This window comes from Lithobates pipiens, unplaced genomic scaffold, assembly GCF_037356315.1.
Source record: "Lithobates pipiens isolate NorthernLeopardFrog02 unplaced genomic scaffold, aLitPip1_a1.2 Scaffold_68, whole genome shotgun sequence".
Classification (NCBI taxonomy): Eukaryota; Metazoa; Chordata; class Amphibia; order Anura; family Ranidae; genus Lithobates; species Lithobates pipiens.
In genome coordinates, this window is record NW_027507890.1 from 880287 (window position 1) to 901564 (window position 21278).

A 21278-nucleotide genomic window follows, 5' to 3' on the forward strand; every position below is an offset into this window, starting at 1 on the left:
TATTATTCCTGGACTCAGTAAATCGTACATTTTTTCTAGGACACAGTAATTCTTATATTATTACAGGACTTTGTATATTATTCTAAGACTCAATAACAAGTATATTAGTCTAGGACTCAGTAGCTCATATATTATTCTGGGACTTTGCATATTATTCTAGAACTCAGTAAATCGTATATTATTCTAGGACTTTGTATATTATTCTAGGACTCAGTAACTTGTATATTATTCTAGGACTTTGTATTTTATTCTAGGACTCAGTATCTTGTATATTATTCTAGGACTTTGTATATTATTCTAGGACTCAGTAACTTCTATATTATTGTAGGACGCAGTAACGTCTACATTATTCTAAGACTCAGTAACTCGTATATTATTCTAGGGCTTCGTATATTATTATAGGACTTTGTATATTGGTCTAGGACTCAGTAACTTCTATATTATTCTATCACTTTGTATTTTATTCTGGGACTCAGTATCTTGTATATTATTCTAGGATTCAGTAACTTGTATATTATTCTAGGGCTTCGTATATTATTCTAAGACTCAGTAACTCATATAACATTCTAGGACTCTGTAACTTATATATTCTTCTAGGACTTCATATAGTATTCTAGGACTCAGTAACTCCAATATTATTCTACGACTTTGTATATTACCCTAGCTGTCACGATCAGGTGTCGGGCTTGAAGATCAATTGATATAGCAGTTGCAGGAAAACCACTGAACAGCAGGATAGGTGCACAGGCAGTCTCTCTGGCAGATGACACAGGCTCACCTGAGGTGCGGATTCTAAGTAGTAGCCGGTGTTCACCAGAGCTCCTGATGGTGGAGATGGATTTAGCTGCATGCTAGTACCAGGTCGCATTACTTAGGTTTACCCTACCAGGGTGTGAGCAAGCTTGATTCCAGTAGCGGATGAGCAGATAAGGATTAAACAGCAGCTTGGTCAGTAAACAAGCCAAAAGGTCGGTAACGAGTAGTTGCAGGTTGGGATTAGGCAGTAGAGTTGTCAAGGAACAAGCCAAGGGTCAATCAGTTCTAGGACTCCTTAACTCCTATATTATTCAGGGACTTTGTATATTATTCTAGGACTCAGTAACTCGTATATTATTCTAGGATTCAGTAACTCTTATATTATTGTAGGACATTGAATATTATTCTAAAACTCAGTAACTCATATATTATTCTTGGACTTCGTATATTATTATAGGACTCGGTAACTTCTATATTATTCTAGAACATTGCATATTATTCTAGGACTTCATATATTATTCTAGGACTCAGTAACTTGTATATAATTCTAAGACAGTTTTTTTTTCTAGGACTTCGTATATTATTCTAGGAGTCAGCAACTCCTATATTATACTCGGACTCAGTAACGTGTACATTATTCTAGGACTTTGTATTTAATTCAAAGACTAAGTAACTCGGATATTATTCCTGGACTCAGTAAATCGTACATTTTTTCTAGGACACAGTAATTCTTATATTATTACAGGACTTTGTATATTATTCTAAGACTCAATAACAAGTATATTAGTCTAGGACTCAGTAGCTCATATATTATTCTGGGACTTTGCATATTATTCTAGAACTCAGTAAATCGTATATTATTCTAGGACTTTGTATATTATTCTAGGACTCAGTAACTTGTATATTATTCTAGGACTTTGTATTTTATTCTAGGACTCAGTATCTTGTATATTATTCTAGGACTTTGTACATTATTCTAGGACTCAGTAACTTCTATATTATTGTAGGACGCAGTAACGTCTACATTATTCTAAGACTCAGTAACTCGTATATTATTCTAGGGCTTCGTATATTATTATAGGACTTTGTATATTGGTCTAGGACTCAGTAACTTCTATATTATTCTATCACTTTGTATTTTATTCTGGGACTCAGTATCTTGTATATTATTCTAGGATTCAGTAACTTGTATATTATTCTAGGGCTTCGTATATTATCCACTTGGGATCCGCGCTATTGCAAAATGACGGCAATAGCGCGGACCCACATTTTCGGGACTACGTCTATTGACGTAGTCCCGGTTACGAGCGGCCTGTGCGCCCCCTGAGGGGCGCGCGCGGCGCGCTCTGTGATCGGCGAGTCCGTGAGACTCGCCTGATCACCGATCCGTGTAAGGGGTCGATCCCGACCCCTTATCACGTGATCAGCTGTCAGCCAATGACAGCTGATCATGTGATAAAACGGAGCCGGTAATCGGCTAGTATTCCTCCTCGCGCTGACAGCGCGAGGAGAAAAAAAAAAAGCCGATCGCCGGCGGCCGTGTTCGGGACATCAGTCCCGATCACGGCCAGCAATTTAAAAGGACACCTGCCCCCTGCCAGTGCCCACCTGCCACCCGCAGTGCCATCCTGAAATAAAGTAAGTGCCCCCCTGTCAGTGCCACCCAGCAGTGCCCATAGTGCCCACAGTGCCACCCAGCAGTGCCCACAGTGCCACCCAGCAGTGCCCACAGTGCCACCCACAGTGCCACCCAGCAGTGCCACCCACAGTGCCACCCAAAATCTGCCTCAGGTGCTGCACCCCAGTGCCGCCCATCAGTGCCCAGCAGTGCCGCCCATCAGTGCCCAGCAGTGCCGCCCATCAGTGCCCAGCAGTGCCACCTATCAGAGCCACCTATCAGTGCCACCTATCAGTGCCCATCAGTCCCATCTATCTGTGGTACCTATCAGTGCCCATCCGTGCCACCCATCCGTGCCACTTATCCGTGCCACCCATCCGTGCCATCTTATCTGTGCCCATCTTTGCCCATCAGTGCCGCCTTATCTGTGCCCATCGGTGCCGCCTTATCTGTGCCTATTAGTGCCGCCTTAACTATGCCTATCAGTGCCCACCAGTGCAGCCTATCAGTGCCCACCAATGCAGCCCATCAGTGCCCACCAATGCAGCCCATCAGTGCCCACCAATGCAGCCTATCAGTGCCGCCTAATCAGCGCACTTCAATGAAGGAGAAAAATGACCCGTTTGCAAAATTTTATAACAAATTATTAAAACATGATTTTTTTTTTTTTTTTTTGCATCTTTTTTTGTTTGTTTAGCAAAAAATAAAACTCCGAGCTGTAACTAAATACCACCAAAAGAAAGCTCTATTTGTGGGAAAAAAATGATAAAAAATTCATTTGGGTACAGTGTTGTATGGCCGCGCAATTGTCACTCAAAGTGCATCAGCGCTGAAAGCTGAAAATTGGTCTGGGACTGAGGGGGGTTTAAGTGCCCAGTAAGCAAGTGGTTATTCTAAGAATCAGTAACTCATATAACATTCTAGGACTCTGTAACTTATATATTCTTCTAGGACTTCATATAGTATTCTAGGACTCAGTAACTCCAATATTATTCTACGACTTTGTATATTACCCTAGCTGTCACGATCAGGTGTCGGGCTTGAAGATCAATTGATATAGCAGTTGCAGGAAAACCACTGAACAGCAGGATAGGTGCACAGGCAGTCTCTCTGGCAGATGACACAGGCTCACCTGAGGTGCGGATTCTAAGTAGTAGCCGGTGTTCACCAGAGCTCTTGATGGTGGAGATGGATTTAGCTGCATGCTAGTACCAGGTCGCATTACTTAGGTTTACCCTACCAGGGTGTGAGCAAGCTTGATTCCAGTAGCGGATGAGCAGATAAGGATTAAACAGCAGCTTGGTCAGTAAACAAGCCAAAAGGTCGGTAACGAGTAGTTGCAGGTTGGGATTAGGCAGTAGAGTTGTCAAGGAACAAGCCAAGGGTCAATCAGTTCTAGGACTCCTTAACTCCTATATTATTCAGGGACTTTGTACATTATTCTAGGACTCAGTAACTCGTATATTATTCTAGGATTCAGTAACTCTTATATTATTGTAGGACATTGAATATTATTCTAAAACTCAGTAACTCATATATTATTCTTGGACTTTGTATATTATTATAGGACTCGGTAACTTCTATATTATTCTAGAACATTGCATATTATTCTAAGACTTCATATATTATTCTAGGACTCAGTAACTTGTATATAATTCTAAGACAGTTTTTTTTTCTAGGACTTCGTATATTATTCTAGGAGTCAGCAACTCCTATATTATACTCGGACTCAGTAACGTGTACATTATTCTAGGACTTTGTATTTAATTCAAAGACTAAGTAACTCGGATATTATTCCTGGACTCAGTAAATCGTACATTTTTTCTAGGACACAGTAATTCTTATATTATTACAGGACTTTGTATATTATTCTAAGACTCAATAACAAGTATATTAGTCTAGGACTCAGTAGCTCATATATTATTCTGGGACTTTGCATATTATTCTAGAACTCAGTAAATCGTATATTATTCTAGGACTTTGTATATTATTCTAGGACTCAGTAACTTGCATATTATTCTAGGACTTTGTATTTTATTCTAGGACTCAGTATCTTGTATATTATTCTAGGACTTTGTATATTATTCTAGGACTCAGTAACTTCTATATTATTGTAGGACGCAGTAACGTCTACATTATTCTAAGACTCAGTAACTCGTATATTATTCTAGGGCTTCGTATATTATTATAGGACTTTGTATATTGGTGTAGGACTCAGTAACTTCTATATTATTCTATCACTTTGTATTTTATTCTGGGACTCAGTATCTTGTATATTATTCTAGGATTCAGTAACTTGTATATTATTCTAGGGCTTCGTATATTATTCTAAGACTCAGTAACTCATATAACATTCTAGGACTCTGTAACTTATATATTCTTCTAGGACTTCATATAGTATTCTAGGACTCAGTAACTCCAATATTATTCTACGACTTTGTATATTACCCTAGCTGTCACGATCAGGTGTCGGGCTTGAAGATCAATTGATATAGCAGTTGCAGGAAAACCACTGAACAGCAGGATAGGTGCACAGGCAGTCTCTCTGGCAGATGAAACAGGCTCACCTGAGGTGCGGATTCTAAGTAGTAGCCGGTGTTCACCAGAGCTCCTGATGGTGGAGATGGATTTAGCTGCATGCTAGTACCAGGTCGCAACTTAGGTTTACCCTACCAGGGTGTGAGCAAGCTTGATTCCAGTAGCGGATGAGCAGATAAGGATTAAACAGCAGCTTGGTCAGTAAACAAGCCAAAAGGTCGGTAACGAGTAGTTGCAGGTTGGGATTAGGCAGTAGAGTTGTCAAGGAACAAGCCAAGGGTCAATCAGTTCTAGGACTCCTTAACTCCTATATTATTCAGGGACTTTGTATATTATTCTAGGACTCAGTAACTCGTATATTATTCTAGGATTCAGTAACTCTTATATTATTGTAGGACATTGAATATTATTCTAAAACTCAGTAACTCATATATTATTCTTGGACTTTGTATATTATTATAGGACTCGGTAACTTCTATATTATTCTAGAACATTGCATATTATTCTAGGACTTCATATATTATTCTAGGACTCAGTAACTTGTATATAATTCTAAGACAGTTTTTTTTTCTAGGACTTCGTATATTATTCTAGGAGTCAGCAACTCCTATATTATACTCGGACTCAGTAACGTGTACATTATTCTAGGACTTTGTATTTAATTCAAAGACTAAGTAACTCGGATATTATTCCTGGACTCAGTAAATCGTACATTTTTTCTAGGACACAGTAATTCTTATATTATTACAGGACTTTGTATATTATTCTAAGACTCAATAACAAGTATATTAGTCTAGGACTCAGTAGCTCATATATTATTCTGGGACTTTGCATATTATTCTAGAACTCAGTAAATCGTATATTATTCTAGGACTTTGTATATTATTCTAGGACTCAGTAACTTGTATATTATTCTAGGACTTTGTATTTTATTCTAGCACTCAGTATCTGGTATATTATTCTAGGACTTTGTATATTATTCTAGGACTCAGTAACTTCTATATTATTGTAGGACGCAGTAACGTCTACATTATTCTAAGACTCAGTAACTCGTATATTATTCTAGGGCTTCGTATATTATTATAGGACTTTGTATATTGGTCTAGGACTCAGTAACTTCTATATTATTCTATCACTTTGTATTTTATTCTGGGACTCAGTATCTTGTATATTATTCTAGGATTCAGTAACTTGTATATTATTCTAGGGCTTCGTATATTATTCTAAGACTCAGTAACTCATATAACATTCTAGGACTCTGTAACTTATATATTCTTCTAGGACTTCATATAGTATTCTAGGACTCAGTAACTCCAATATTATTCTACGACTTTGTATATTACCCTAGCTGTCACGATCAGGTGTCGGGCTTGAAGATCAATTGATATAGCAGTTGCAGGAAAACCACTGAACAGCAGGATAGGTGCACAGGCAGTCTCTCTGGCAGATGAAACAGGCTCACCTGAGGTGCGGATTCTAAGTAGTAGCCGGTGTTCACCAGAGCTCCTGATGGTGGAGATGGATTTAGCTGCATGCTAGTACCAGGTCGCATTACTTAGGTTTACCCTACCAGGGTGTGAGCAAGCTTGATTCCAGTAGCGGATGAGCAGATAAGGATTAAACAGCAGCTTGGTCAGTAAACAAGCCAAAAGGTCGGTAACGAGTAGTTGCAGGTTGGGATTAGGCAGTAGAGTTGTCAAGGAACAAGCCAAGGGTCAATCAGTTCTAGGACTCCTTAACTCCTATATTATTCAGGGACTTTGTATATTATTCTAGGACTCAGTAACTCGTATATTATTCTAGGATTCAGTAACTCTTATATTATTGTAGGACATTGAATATTATTCTAAAACTCAGTAACTCATATATTATTCTTGGACTTTGTATATTATTATAGGACTCGGTAACTTCTATATTATTCTAGAACATTGCATATTATTCTAGGACTTCATATATTATTCTAGGACTCAGTAACTTGTATATAATTCTAAGACAGTTTTTTTTTCTAGGACTTCGTATATTATTCTAGGAGTCAGCAACTCCTATATTATACTCGGACTCAGTAACGTGTACATTATTCTAGGACTTTGTATTTAATTCAAAGACTAAGTAACTCGGATATTATTCCTGGACTCAGTAAATCGTACATTTTTTCTAGGACACAGTAATTCTTATATTATTACAGGACTTTGTATATTATTCTAAGACTCAATAACAAGTATATTAGTCTAGGACTCAGTAGCTCATATATTATTCTGGGACTTTGCATATTATTCTAGAACTCAGTAAATCGTATATTATTCTAGGACTTTGTATATTATTCTAGGACTCAGTAACTTGTATATTATTCTAGGACTTTGTATTTTATTCTAGCACTCAGTATCTGGTATATTATTCTAGGACTTTGTATATTATTCTAGGACTCAGTAACTTCTATATTATTGTAGGACGCAGTAACGTCTACATTATTCTAAGACTCAGTAACTCGTATATTATTCTAGGGCTTCGTATATTATTATAGGACTTTGTATATTGGTCTAGGACTCAGTAACTTCTATATTATTCTATCACTTTGTATTTTATTCTGGGACTCAGTATCTTGTATATTATTCTAGGATTCAGTAACTTGTATATTATTCTAGGGCTTCGTATATTATTCTAAGACTCAGTAACTCATATAACATTCTAGGACTCTGTAACTTATATATTCTTCTAGGACTTCATATAGTATTCTAGGACTCAGTAACTCCAATATTATTCTACGACTTTGTATATTACCCTAGCTGTCACGATCAGGTGTCGGGCTTGAAGATCAATTGATATAGCAGTTGCAGGAAAACCACTGAACAGCAGGATAGGTGCACAGGCAGTCTCTCTGGCAGATGACACAGGCTCACCTGAGGTGCGGATTCTAAGTAGTAGCCGGTGTTCACCAGAGCTCCTGATGGTGGAGATGGATTTAGCTGCATGCTAGTACCAGGTCGCATTACTTAGGTTTACCCTACCAGGGTGTGAGCAAGCTTGATTCCAGTAGCGGATGAGCAGATAAGGATTAAACAGCAGCTTGGTCAGTAAACAAGCCAAAAGGTCGGTAACGAGTAGTTGCAGGTTGGGATTAGGCAGTAGAGTTGTCAAGGAACAAGCCAAGGGTCAATCAGTTCTAGGACTCCTTAACTCCTATATTATTCAGGGACTTTGTACATTATTCTAGGACTCAGTAACTCGTATATTATTCTAGGATTCAGTAACTCTTATATTATTGTAGGACATTGAATATTATTCTAAAACTCAGTAACTCATATATTATTCTTGGACTTTGTATATTATTATAGGACTCGGTAACTTCTATATTATTCTAGAACATTGCATATTATTCTAAGACTTCATATATTATTCTAGGACTCAGTAACTTGTATATAATTCTAAGACAGTTTTTTTTTCTAGGACTTCGTATATTATTCTAGGAGTCAGCAACTCCTATATTATACTCGGACTCAGTAACGTGTACATTATTCTAGGACTTTGTATTTAATTCAAAGACTAAGTAACTCGGATATTATTCCTGGACTCAGTAAATCGTACATTTTTTCTAGGACACAGTAATTCTTATATTATTACAGGACTTTGTATATTATTCTAAGACTCAATAACAAGTATATTAGTCTAGGACTCAGTAGCTCATATATTATTCTGGGACTTTGCATATTATTCTAGAACTCAGTAAATCGTATATTATTCTAGGACTTTGTATATTATTCTAGGACTCAGTAACTTGTATATTATTCTAGGACTTTGTATTTTATTCTAGCACTCAGTATCTGGTATATTATTCTAGGACTTTGTATATTATTCTAGGACTCAGTAACTTCTATATTATTGTAGGACGCAGTAACGTCTACATTATTCTAAGACTCAGTAACTCGTATATTATTCTAGGGCTTCGTATATTATTATAGGACTTTGTATATTGGTCTAGGACTCAGTAACTTCTATATTATTCTATCACTTTGTATTTTATTCTGGGACTCAGTATCTTGTATATTATTCTAGGATTCAGTAACTTGTATATTATTCTAGGGCTTCGTATATTATTCTAAGACTCAGTAACTCATATAACATTCTAGGACTCTGTAACTTATATATTCTTCTAGGACTTCATATAGTATTCTAGGACTCAGTAACTCCAATATTATTCTACGACTTTGTATATTACCCTAGCTGTCACGATCAGGTGTCGGGCTTGAAGATCAATTGATATAGCAGTTGCAGGAAAACCACTGAACAGCAGGATAGGTGCACAGGCAGTCTCTCTGGCAGATGACACAGGCTCACCTGAGGTGCGGATTCTAAGTAGTAGCCGGTGTTCACCAGAGCTCCTGATGGTGGAGATGGATTTAGCTGCATGCTAGTACCAGGTCGCATTACTTAGGTTTACCCTACCAGGGTGTGAGCAAGCTTGATTCCAGTAGCGGATGAGCAGATAAGGATTAAACAGCAGCTTGGTCAGTAAACAAGCCAAAAGGTCGGTAACGAGTAGTTGCAGGTTGGGATTAGGCAGTAGAGTTGTCAAGGAACAAGCCAAGGGTCAATCAGTTCTAGGACTCCTTAACTCCTATATTATTCAGGGACTTTGTATATTATTCTAGGACTCAGTAACTCGTATATTATTCTAGGATTCAGTAACTCTTATATTATTGTAGGACATTGAATATTATTCTAAAACTCAGTAACTCATATATTATTCTTGGACTTTGTATATTATTATAGGACTCGGTAACTTCTATATTATTCTAGAACATTGCATATTATTCTAGGACTTCATATATTATTCTAGGACTCAGTAACTTGTATATAATTCTAAGACAGTTTTTTTTTCTAGGACTTCGTATATTATTCTAGGAGTCAGCAACTCCTATATTATACTCGGACTCAGTAACGTGTACATTATTCTAGGACTTTGTATTTAATTCAAAGACTAAGTAACTCGGATATTATTCCTGGACTCAGTAAATCGTACATTTTTTCTAGGACACAGTAATTCTTATATTATTACAGGACTTTGTATATTATTCTAAGACTCAATAACAAGTATATTAGTCTAGGACTCAGTAGCTCATATATTATTCTGGGACTTTGCATATTATTCTAGAACTCAGTAAATCGTATATTATTCTAGGACTTTGTATATTATTCTAGGACTCAGTAACTTGTATATTATTCTAGGACTTTGTATTTTATTCTAGCACTCAGTATCTGGTATATTATTCTAGGACTTTGTATATTATTCTAGGACTCAGTAACTTCTATATTATTGTAGGACGCAGTAACGTCTACATTATTCTAAGACTCAGTAACTCGTATATTATTCTAGGGCTTCGTATATTATTATAGGACTTTGTATATTGGTCTAGGACTCAGTAACTTCTATATTATTCTATCACTTTGTATTTTATTCTGGGACTCAGTATCTTGTATATTATTCTAGGATTCAGTAACTTGTATATTATTCTAGGGCTTCGTATATTATTCTAAGACTCAGTAACTCATATAACATTCTAGGACTCTGTAACTTATATATTCTTCTAGGACTTCATATAGTATTCTAGGACTCAGTAACTCCAATATTATTCTACGACTTTGTATATTACCCTAGCTGTCACGATCAGGTGTCGGGCTTGAAGATCAATTGATATAGCAGTTGCAGGAAAACCACTGAACAGCAGGATAGGTGCACAGGCAGTCTCTCTGGCAGATGACACAGGCTCACCTGAGGTGCGGATTCTAAGTAGTAGCCGGTGTTCACCAGAGCTCCTGATGGTGGAGATGGATTTAGCTGCATGCTAGTACCAGGTCGCATTACTTAGGTTTACCCTACCAGGGTGTGAGCAAGCTTGATTCCAGTAGCGGATGAGCAGATAAGGATTAAACAGCAGCTTGGTCAGTAAACAAGCCAAAAGGTCGGTAACGAGTAGTTGCAGGTTGGGATTAGGCAGTAGAGTTGTCAAGGAACAAGCCAAGGGTCAATCAGTTCTAGGACTCCTTAACTCCTATATTATTCAGGGACTTTGTACATTATTCTAGGACTCAGTAACTCGTATATTATTCTAGGATTCAGTAACTCTTATATTATTGTAGGACATTGAATATTATTCTAAAACTCAGTAACTCATATATTATTCTTGGACTTTGTATATTATTATAGGACTCGGTAACTTCTATATTATTCTAGAACATTGCATATTATTCTAAGACTTCATATATTATTCTAGGACTCAGTAACTTGTATATAATTCTAAGACAGTTTTTTTTTCTAGGACTTCGTATATTATTCTAGGAGTCAGCAACTCCTATATTATACTCGGACTCAGTAACGTGTACATTATTCTAGGACTTTGTATTTAATTCAAAGACTAAGTAACTCGGATATTATTCCTGGACTCAGTAAATCGTACATTTTTTCTAGGACACAGTAATTCTTATATTATTACAGGACTTTGTATATTATTCTAAGACTCAATAACAAGTATATTAGTCTAGGACTCAGTAGCTCATATATTATTCTGGGACTTTGCATATTATTCTAGAACTCAGTAAATCGTATATTATTCTAGGACTTTGTATATTATTCTAGGACTCAGTAACTTGTATATTATTCTAGGACTTTGTATTTTATTCTAGCACTCAGTATCTGGTATATTATTCTAGGACTTTGTATATTATTCTAGGACTCAGTAACTTCTATATTATTGTAGGACGCAGTAACGTCTACATTATTCTAAGACTCAGTAACTCGTATATTATTCTAGGGCTTCGTATATTATTATAGGACTTTGTATATTGGTCTAGGACTCAGTAACTTCTATATTATTCTATCACTTTGTATTTTATTCTGGGACTCAGTATCTTGTATATTATTCTAGGATTCAGTAACTTGTATATTATTCTAGGGCTTCGTATATTATTCTAAGACTCAGTAACTCATATAACATTCTAGGACTCTGTAACTTATATATTCTTCTAGGACTTCATATAGTATTCTAGGACTCAGTAACTCCAATATTATTCTACGACTTTGTATATTACCCTAGCTGTCACGATCAGGTGTCGGGCTTGAAGATCAATTGATATAGCAGTTGCAGGAAAACCACTGAACAGCAGGATAGGTGCACAGGCAGTCTCTCTGGCAGATGACACAGGCTCACCTGAGGTGCGGATTCTAAGTAGTAGCCGGTGTTCACCAGAGCTCCTGATGGTGGAGATGGATTTAGCTGCATGCTAGTACCAGGTCGCATTACTTAGGTTTACCCTACCAGGGTGTGAGCAAGCTTGATTCCAGTAGCGGATGAGCAGATAAGGATTAAACAGCAGCTTGGTCAGTAAACAAGCCAAAAGGTCGGTAACGAGTAGTTGCAGGTTGGGATTAGGCAGTAGAGTTGTCAAGGAACAAGCCAAGGGTCAATCAGTTCTAGGGCTCCTTAACTCCTATATTATTCAGGGACTTTGTATATTATTCTAGGACTCAGTAACTCGTATATTATTCTAGGATTCAGTAACTCTTATATTATTGTAGGACATTGAATATTATTCTAAAACTCAGTAACTCATATATTATTCTTGGACTTTGTATATTATTATAGGACTCGGTAACTTCTATATTATTCTAGAACATTGCATATTATTCTAGGACTTCATATATTATTCTAGGACTCAGTAACTTGTATATAATTCTAAGACAGTTTTTTTTTCTAGGACTTCGTATATTATTCTAGGAGTCAGCAACTCCTATATTATACTCGGACTCAGTAACGTGTACATTATTCTAGGACTTTGTATTTAATTCAAAGACTAAGTAACTCGGATATTATTCCTGGACTCAGTAAATCGTACATTTTTTCTAGGACACAGTAATTCTTATATTATTACAGGACTTTGTATATTATTCTAAGACTCAATAACAAGTATATTAGTCTAGGACTCAGTAGCTCATATATTATTCTGGGACTTTGCATATTATTCTAGAACTCAGTAAATCGTATATTATTCTAGGACTTTGTATATTATTCTAGGACTCAGTAACTTGTATATTATTCTAGGACTTTGTATTTTATTCTAGCACTCAGTATCTGGTATATTATTCTAGGACTTTGTATATTATTCTAGGACTCAGTAACTTCTATATTATTGTAGGACGCAGTAACGTCTACATTATTCTAAGACTCAGTAACTCGTATATTATTCTAGGGCTTCGTGTATTATTATAGGACTTTGTATATTGGTCTAGGACTCAGTAACTTCTATATTATTCTATCACTTTGTATTTTATTCTGGGACTCAGTATCTTGTATATTATTCTAGGATTCAGTAACTTGTATATTATTCTAGGGCTTCGTATATTATTCTAAGACTCAGTAACTCATATAACATTCTAGGACTCTGTAACTTATATATTCTTCTAGGACTTCATATAGTATTCTAGGACTCAGTAACTCCAATATTATTCTACGACTTTGTATATTACCCTAGCTGTCACGATCAGGTGTCGGGCTTGAAGATCAATTGATATAGCAGTTGCAGGAAAACCACTGAACAGCAGGATAGGTGCACAGGCAGTCTCTCTGGCAGATGACACAGGCTCACCTGAGGTGCGGATTCTAAGTAGTAGCCGGTGTTCACCAGAGCTCCTGATGGTGGAGATGGATTTAGCTGCATGCTAGTACCAGGTCGCATTACTTAGGTTTACCCTACCAGGGTGTGAGCAAGCTTGATTCCAGTAGCGGATGAGCAGATAAGGATTAAACAGCAGCTTGGTCAGTAAACAAGCCAAAAGGTCGGTAACGAGTAGTTGCAGGTTGGGATTAGGCAGTAGAGTTGTCAAGGAACAAGCCAAGGGTCAATCAGTTCTAGGACTCCTTAACTCCTATATTATTCAGGGACTTTGTACATTATTCTAGGACTCAGTAACTCGTATATTATTCTAGGATTCAGTAACTCTTATATTATTGTAGGACATTGAATATTATTCTAAAACTCAGTAACTCATATATTATTCTTGGACTTTGTATATTATTATAGGACTCGGTAACTTCTATATTATTCTAGAACATTGCATATTATTCTAAGACTTCATATATTATTCTAGGACTCAGTAACTTGTATATAATTCTAAGACAGTTTTTTTTTCTAGGACTTCGTATATTATTCTAGGAGTCAGCAACTCCTATATTATACTCGGACTCAGTAACGTGTACATTATTCTAGGACTTTGTATTTAATTCAAAGACTAAGTAACTCGGATATTATTCCTGGACTCAGTAAATCGTACATTTTTTCTAGGACACAGTAATTCTTATATTATTACAGGACTTTGTATATTATTCTAAGACTCAATAACAAGTATATTAGTCTAGGACTCAGTAGCTCATATATTATTCTGGGACTTTGCATATTATTCTAGAACTCAGTAAATCGTATATTATTCTAGGACTTTGTATATTATTCTAGGACTCAGTAACTTGTATATTATTCTAGGACTTTGTATTTTATTCTAGGACTCAGTATCTGGTATATTATTCTAGGACTTTGTATATTATTCTAGGACTCAGTAACTTCTATATTATTGTAGGACGCAGTAACGTCTACATTATTCTAAGACTCAGTAACTCGTATATTATTCTAGGGCTTCGTGTATTATTATAGGACTTTGTATATTGGTCTAGGACTCAGTAACTTCTATATTATTCTATCACTTTGTATTTTATTCTGGGACTCAGTATCTTGTATATTATTCTAGGATTCAGTAACTTGTATATTATTCTAGGGCTTCGTATATTATTCTAAGACTCAGTAACTCATATAACATTCTAGGACTCTGTAACTTATATATTCTTCTAGGACTTCATATAGTATTCTAGGACTCAGTAACTCCAATATTATTCTACGACTTTGTATATTACCCTAGCTGTCACGATCAGGTGTCGGGCTTGAAGATCAATTGATATAGCAGTTGCAGGAAAACCACTGAACAGCAGGATAGGTGCACAGGCAGTCTCTCTGGCAGATGACACAGGCTCACCTGAGGTGCGGATTCTAAGTAGTAGCCGGTGTTCACCAGAGCTCCTGATGGTGGAGATGGATTTAGCTGCATGCTAGTACCAGGTCGCATTACTTAGGTTTACCCTACCAGGGTGTGAGCAAGCTTGATTCCAGTAGCGGATGAGCAGATAAGGATTAAACAGCAGCTTGGTCAGTAAACAAGCCAAAAGGTCGGTAACGAGTAGTTGCAGGTTGGGATTAGGCAGTAGAGTTGTCAAGGAACAAGCCAAGGGTCAATCAGTTCTAGGACTCCTTAACTCCTATATTATTCAGGGACTTTGTACATTATTCTAGGACTCAGTAACTCGTATATTATTCTAGGATTCAGTAACTCTTATATTATTGTAGGACATTGAATATTATTCTAAAACTCAGTAACTCATATATTATTCTTGGACTTTGTATATTATTATAGGACTCGGTAACTTCTATATTATTCTAGAACATTGCATATTATTCTAAGACTTCATATATTATTCTAGGACTCAGTAACTTGTATATAATTCTAAGACAGTTTTTTTTTCTAGGACTTCGTATATTATTCTAGGAGTCAGCAACTCCTATATTATACTCGGACTCAGTAACGTGTACATTATTCTAGGACTTTGTATTTAATTCAAAGACTAAGTAACTCGGATATTATTCCTGGACTCAGTAAATCGTACATTTTTTCTAGGACACAGTAATTCTTATATTATTACAGGACTTTGTATATTATTCTAAGACTCAATAACAAGTATATTAGTCTAGGACTCAGTAGCTCATATATTATTCTGGGACTTTGCATATTATTCTAGAACTCAGTAAATCGTATATTATTCTAGGACTTTGTATATTATTCTAGGACTCAGTAACTTGTATATTATTCTAGGACTTTGTATTTTATTCTAGGACTCAGTATCTGGTATATTATTCTAGGACTTTGTATATTATTCTAGGACTCAGTAACTTCTATATTATTGTAGGACGCAGTAACGTCTACATTATTCTAAGACTCAGTAACTCGTATATTATTCTAGGGCTTCGTATATTATTATAGGACTTTGTATATTGGTCTAGGACTCAGTAACTTCTATATTATTCTATCACTTTGTATTTTATTCTGGGACTCAGTATCTTGTATATTATTCTAGGATTCAGTAACTTGTATATTATTCTAGGGCTTCGTATATTATTCTAAGACTCAGTAACTCATATAACATTCTAGGACTCTGTAACTTATATATTCTTCTAGGACTTCATATAGTATTCTAGGACTCAGTAACTCCAATATTATTCTACGACTTTGTATATTACCCTAGCTGTCACGATCAGGTGTCGGGCTTGAAGATCAATTGATATAGCAGTTGCAGGAAAACCACTGAACAGCAGGATAGGTGCACAGGCAGTCTCTCTGGCAGATGACACAGGCTCACCTGAGGTGCGGATTCTAAGTAGTAGCCGGTGTTCACCAGAGCTCCTGATGGTGGAGATGGATTTAGCTGCATGCTAGTACCAGGTCGCATTACTTAGGTTTACCCTACCAGGGTGTGAGCAAGCTTGATTCCAGTAGCGGATGAGCAGATAAGGATTAAACAGCAGCTTGGTCAGTAAACAAGCCAAAAGGTCGGTAACGAGTAGTTGCAGGTTGGGATTAGGCAGTAGAGTTGTCAAGGAACAAGCCAAGGGTCAATCAGTTCTAGGGCTCCTTAACTCCTATATTATTCAGGGACTTTGTATATTATTCTAGGACTCAGTAACTCGTATATTATTCTAGGATTCAGTAACTCTTATATTATTGTAGGACATTGAATATTATTCTAAAACTCAGTAACTCATATATTATTCTTGGACTTTGTATATTATTATAGGACTCGGTAACTTCTATATTATTCTAGAACATTGCATATTATTCTAAGACTTCATATATTATTCTAGGACTCAGTAACTTGTATATAATTCTAAGACAGTTTTTTTTTCTAGGACTTCGTATATTATTCTAGGAGTCAGCAACTCCTATATTATACTCGGACTCAGTAACGTGTACATTATTCTAGGACTTTGTATTTAATTCAAAGACTAAGTAACTCGGATATTATTCCTGGACTCAGTAAATCGTACATTTTTTCTAGGACACAGTAATTCTTATATTATTACAGGACTTTGTATATTATTCTAAGACTCAATAACAAGTATATTAGTCTAGGACTCAGTAGCTCATATATTATTCTGGGACTTTGCATATTATTCTAGAACTCAGTAAATCGTATATTATTCTAGGACTTTGTATATTATTCTAGGACTCAGTAACTTGTATATTATTCTAGGACTTTGTATTTTATTCTAGCACTTAGTATCTGGTATATTATTCTAGGACTTTGTATATTATTCTAGGACTCAGTAACTTCTATATTATTGTAGGACGCAGTAACGTCTACATTATTCTAAGACTCAGTAACTCGTATATTATTCTAGGGCTTCGTATATTATTATAGGACTTTGTATATTGGTCTAGGACTCAGTAACTTCTATATTATTCTATCACTTTGTATTTTATTCTGGGACTCAGTATCTTGTATATTATTCTAGGATTCAGTAACTTGTATATTATTCTAGGGCTTCGTATATTATTCTAAGACTCAGTAACTCATATAACATTCTAGGACTCTGTAACTTATATATTCTTCTAGGACTTCATATAGTATTCTAGGACTCAGTAACTCCAATATTATTCTACGACTTTGTATATTACCCTAGCTGTCACGATCAGGTGTCGGGCTTGAAGATCAATTGATATAGCAGTTGCAGGAAAACCACTGAACAGCAGGATAGGTGCACAGGCAGTCTCTCTGGCAGATGACACAGGCTCACCTGAGGTGCGGATTCTAAGTAGTAGCCGGTGTTCACCAGAGCTCCTGATGGTGGAGATGGATTTAGCTGCATGCTAGTATCAGGTCGCATTACTTAGGTTTACCCTACCAGGGTGTGAGCAAGCTTGATTCCAGTAGCGGATGAGCAGATAAGGATTAAACAGCAGCTTGGTCAGTAAACAAGCCAAAAGGTCGGTAACGAGTAGTTGCAGGTTGGGATTAGGCAGTAGAGTTGTCAAGGAACAAGCCAAGGGTCAATCAGTTCTAGGACTCCTTAACTCCTATATTATTCAGGGACTTTGTATATTATTCTAGGACTCAGTAACTCGTATATTATTCTAGGATTCAGTAACTCTTATATTATTGTAGGACATTGAATATTATTCTAAAACTCAGTAACTCATATATTATTCTTGGACTTTGTATATTATTATAGGACTCAGTAACTTCTATATTATTCTAGAACATTGCATATTATTCTAGGACTTCATATATTATTCTAGGACTCAGTAACTTGTATATAATTCTAAGACAGTTTTTTTTTCTAGGACTTCGTATATTATTCTAGGAGTCAGCAACTCCTATATTATACTCGGACTCAGTAACGTGTACATTATTCTAGGACTTTGTATTTAATTCAAAGACTAAGTAACTCGGATATTATTCCTGGACTCAGTAAATCGTACATTTTTTCTAGGACACAGTAATTCTTATATTATTACAGGACTTTGTATATTATTCTAAGACTCAATAACAAGTATATTAGTCTAGGACTCAGTAGCTCATATATTATTCTGGGACTTTGCATATTATTCTAGAACTCAGTAAATCGTATATTATTCTAGGACTTTGTATATTATTCTAGGACTCAGTAACTTGTATATTATTCTAGGACTTTGTATTTTATTCTAGGACTCAGTATCTTGTATATTATTCTAGGACTTTGTATATTATTCTAGGACTCAGTAACTTCTATATTATTGTAGGACGCAGTAACGTCTACATTATTCTAAGACTCAGTAACTCGTATATTATTCTAGGGCTTCGTATATTATTATAGGACTTTGTATATTGGTCTAGGACTCAGTAACTTCTATATTATTCTATCACTTTGTATTTTATTCTGGGACTCAGTATCTTGTATATTATTCTAGGATTCAGTAACTTGTATATTATTCTAGGGCTTCGTATATTATTCTAAGACTCAGTAACTCATATAACATTCTAGGACTCTGTAACTTATATATTCTTCTAGGACTTCATATAGTATTCTAGGACTCAGTAACTCCAATATTATTCTACGACTTTGTATATTACCCTAGCTGTCACGATCAGGTGTCGGGCTTGAAGATCAATTGATATAGCAGTTGCAGGAAAACCACTGAACAGCAGGATAGGTGCACAGGCAGTCTCTCTGGCAGATGACACAGGCTCACCTGAGGTGCGGATTCTAAGTAGTAGCCGGTGTTCACCAGAGCTCCTGATGGTGGAGATGGATTTAGCTGCATGCTAGTACCAGGTCGCATTACTTAGGTTTACCCTACCAGGGTGTGAGCAAGCTTGATTCCAGTAGCGGATGAGCAGATAAGGATTAAACAGCAGCTTGGTCAGTAAACAAGCCAAAAGGTCGGTAACGAGTAGTTGCAGGTTGGGATTAGGCAGTAGAGTTGTCAAGGAACAAGCCAAGGGTCAATCAGTTCTAGGACTCCTTAACTCCTATATTATTCAGGGACTTTGTATATTATTCTAGGACTCAGTAACTCGTATATTATTCTAGGATTCAGTAACTCTTATATTATTGTAGGACATTGAATATTATTCTAAAACTCAGTAACTCATATATTATTCTTGGACTTTGTATATTATTATAGGACTCGGTAACTTCTATATTATTCTAGAACATTGCATATTATTCTAGGACTTCATATATTATTCTAGGACTCAGTAACTTGTATATAATTCTAAGACAGTTTTTTTTTCTAGGACTTCGTATATTATTCTAGGAGTCAGCAACTCCTATATTATACTCGGACTCAGTAACGTGTACATTATTCTAGGACTTTGTATTTAATTCAAAGACTAAGTAACTCGGATATTATTCCTGGACTCAGTAAATCGTACATTTTTTCTAGGACACAGTAATTCTTATATTATTACAGGACTTTGTATATTATTCTAAGACTCAATAACAAGTATATTAGTCTAGGACTCAGTAGCTCAGATATTATTCTGGGACTTTGCATATTATTCTAGAACTCAGTAAATCGTATATTATTCTAGGACTTTGTATATTATTCTAGGACTCAGTAACTTGTATATTATTCTAGGACTTTGTATTTTATTCTAGGACTCAGTATCTTGTATATTATTCTAGGACTTTGTATATTATTCTAGGACTCAGTAACTTCTATATTATTGTAGGACGCAGTAACGTCTACATTATTCTAAGACTCAGTAACTCGTATATTATTCTAGGGCTTCGTATATTATTATAGGACTTTGTATATTGGTCTAGGACTCAGTAACTTCTATATTATTCTATCACTTTGTATTTTATTCTGGGACTCAGTATCTTGTATATTATTCTAGGATTCAGTAACTTGTATATTATTCTAGGGCTTCGTATATTATTCTAAGACTCAGTAACTCATATAACATTCTAGGACTCTGTAACTTATATATTCTTCTAGGACTTCATATAGTATTCTAGGACTCAGTAACTCCAATATTATTCTACGACTTTGTATATTACCCTAGCTGTCACGATCAGGTGTCGGGCTTGAAGATCAATTGATATAGCAGTTGCAGGAAAACCACTGAACAGCAGGATAGGTGCACAGGCAGTCTCTCTGGCAGATGACACAGGCTCACCTGAGGTGCGGATTCTAAGTAGTAGCCGGTGTTCACCAGAGCTCCTGATGGTGGAGATGGATTTAGCTGCATGCTAGTACCAGGTCGCATTACTTAGGTTTACCCTACCAGGGTGTGAGCAAGCTTGATTCCAGTAGCGGATGAGCAGATAAGGATTAAACAGCAGCTTGGTCAGTAAACAAGCCAAAAGGTCGGTAACGAGTAGTTGCAGGTTGGGATTAGGCAGTAGAGTTGTCAAGGAACAAGCCAAGGGTCAATCAGTTCTAGGACTCCTTAACTCCTATATTATTCAGGGACTTTGTATATTATTCTAGGACTCAGTAACTCGTATATTATTCTAGGATTCAGTAACTCTTATATTATTGTAGGACATTGAATATTATTCTAAAACTCAGTAACTCATATATTATTCTTGGACTTCGTATATTATTATAGGACTCGGTAACTTCTATATTATTCTAGAACATTGCATATTATTCTAGGACTTCATATATTATTCTAGGACTCAGTAACTTGTATATAATTCTAAGACAGTTTTTTTTTCTAGGACTTCG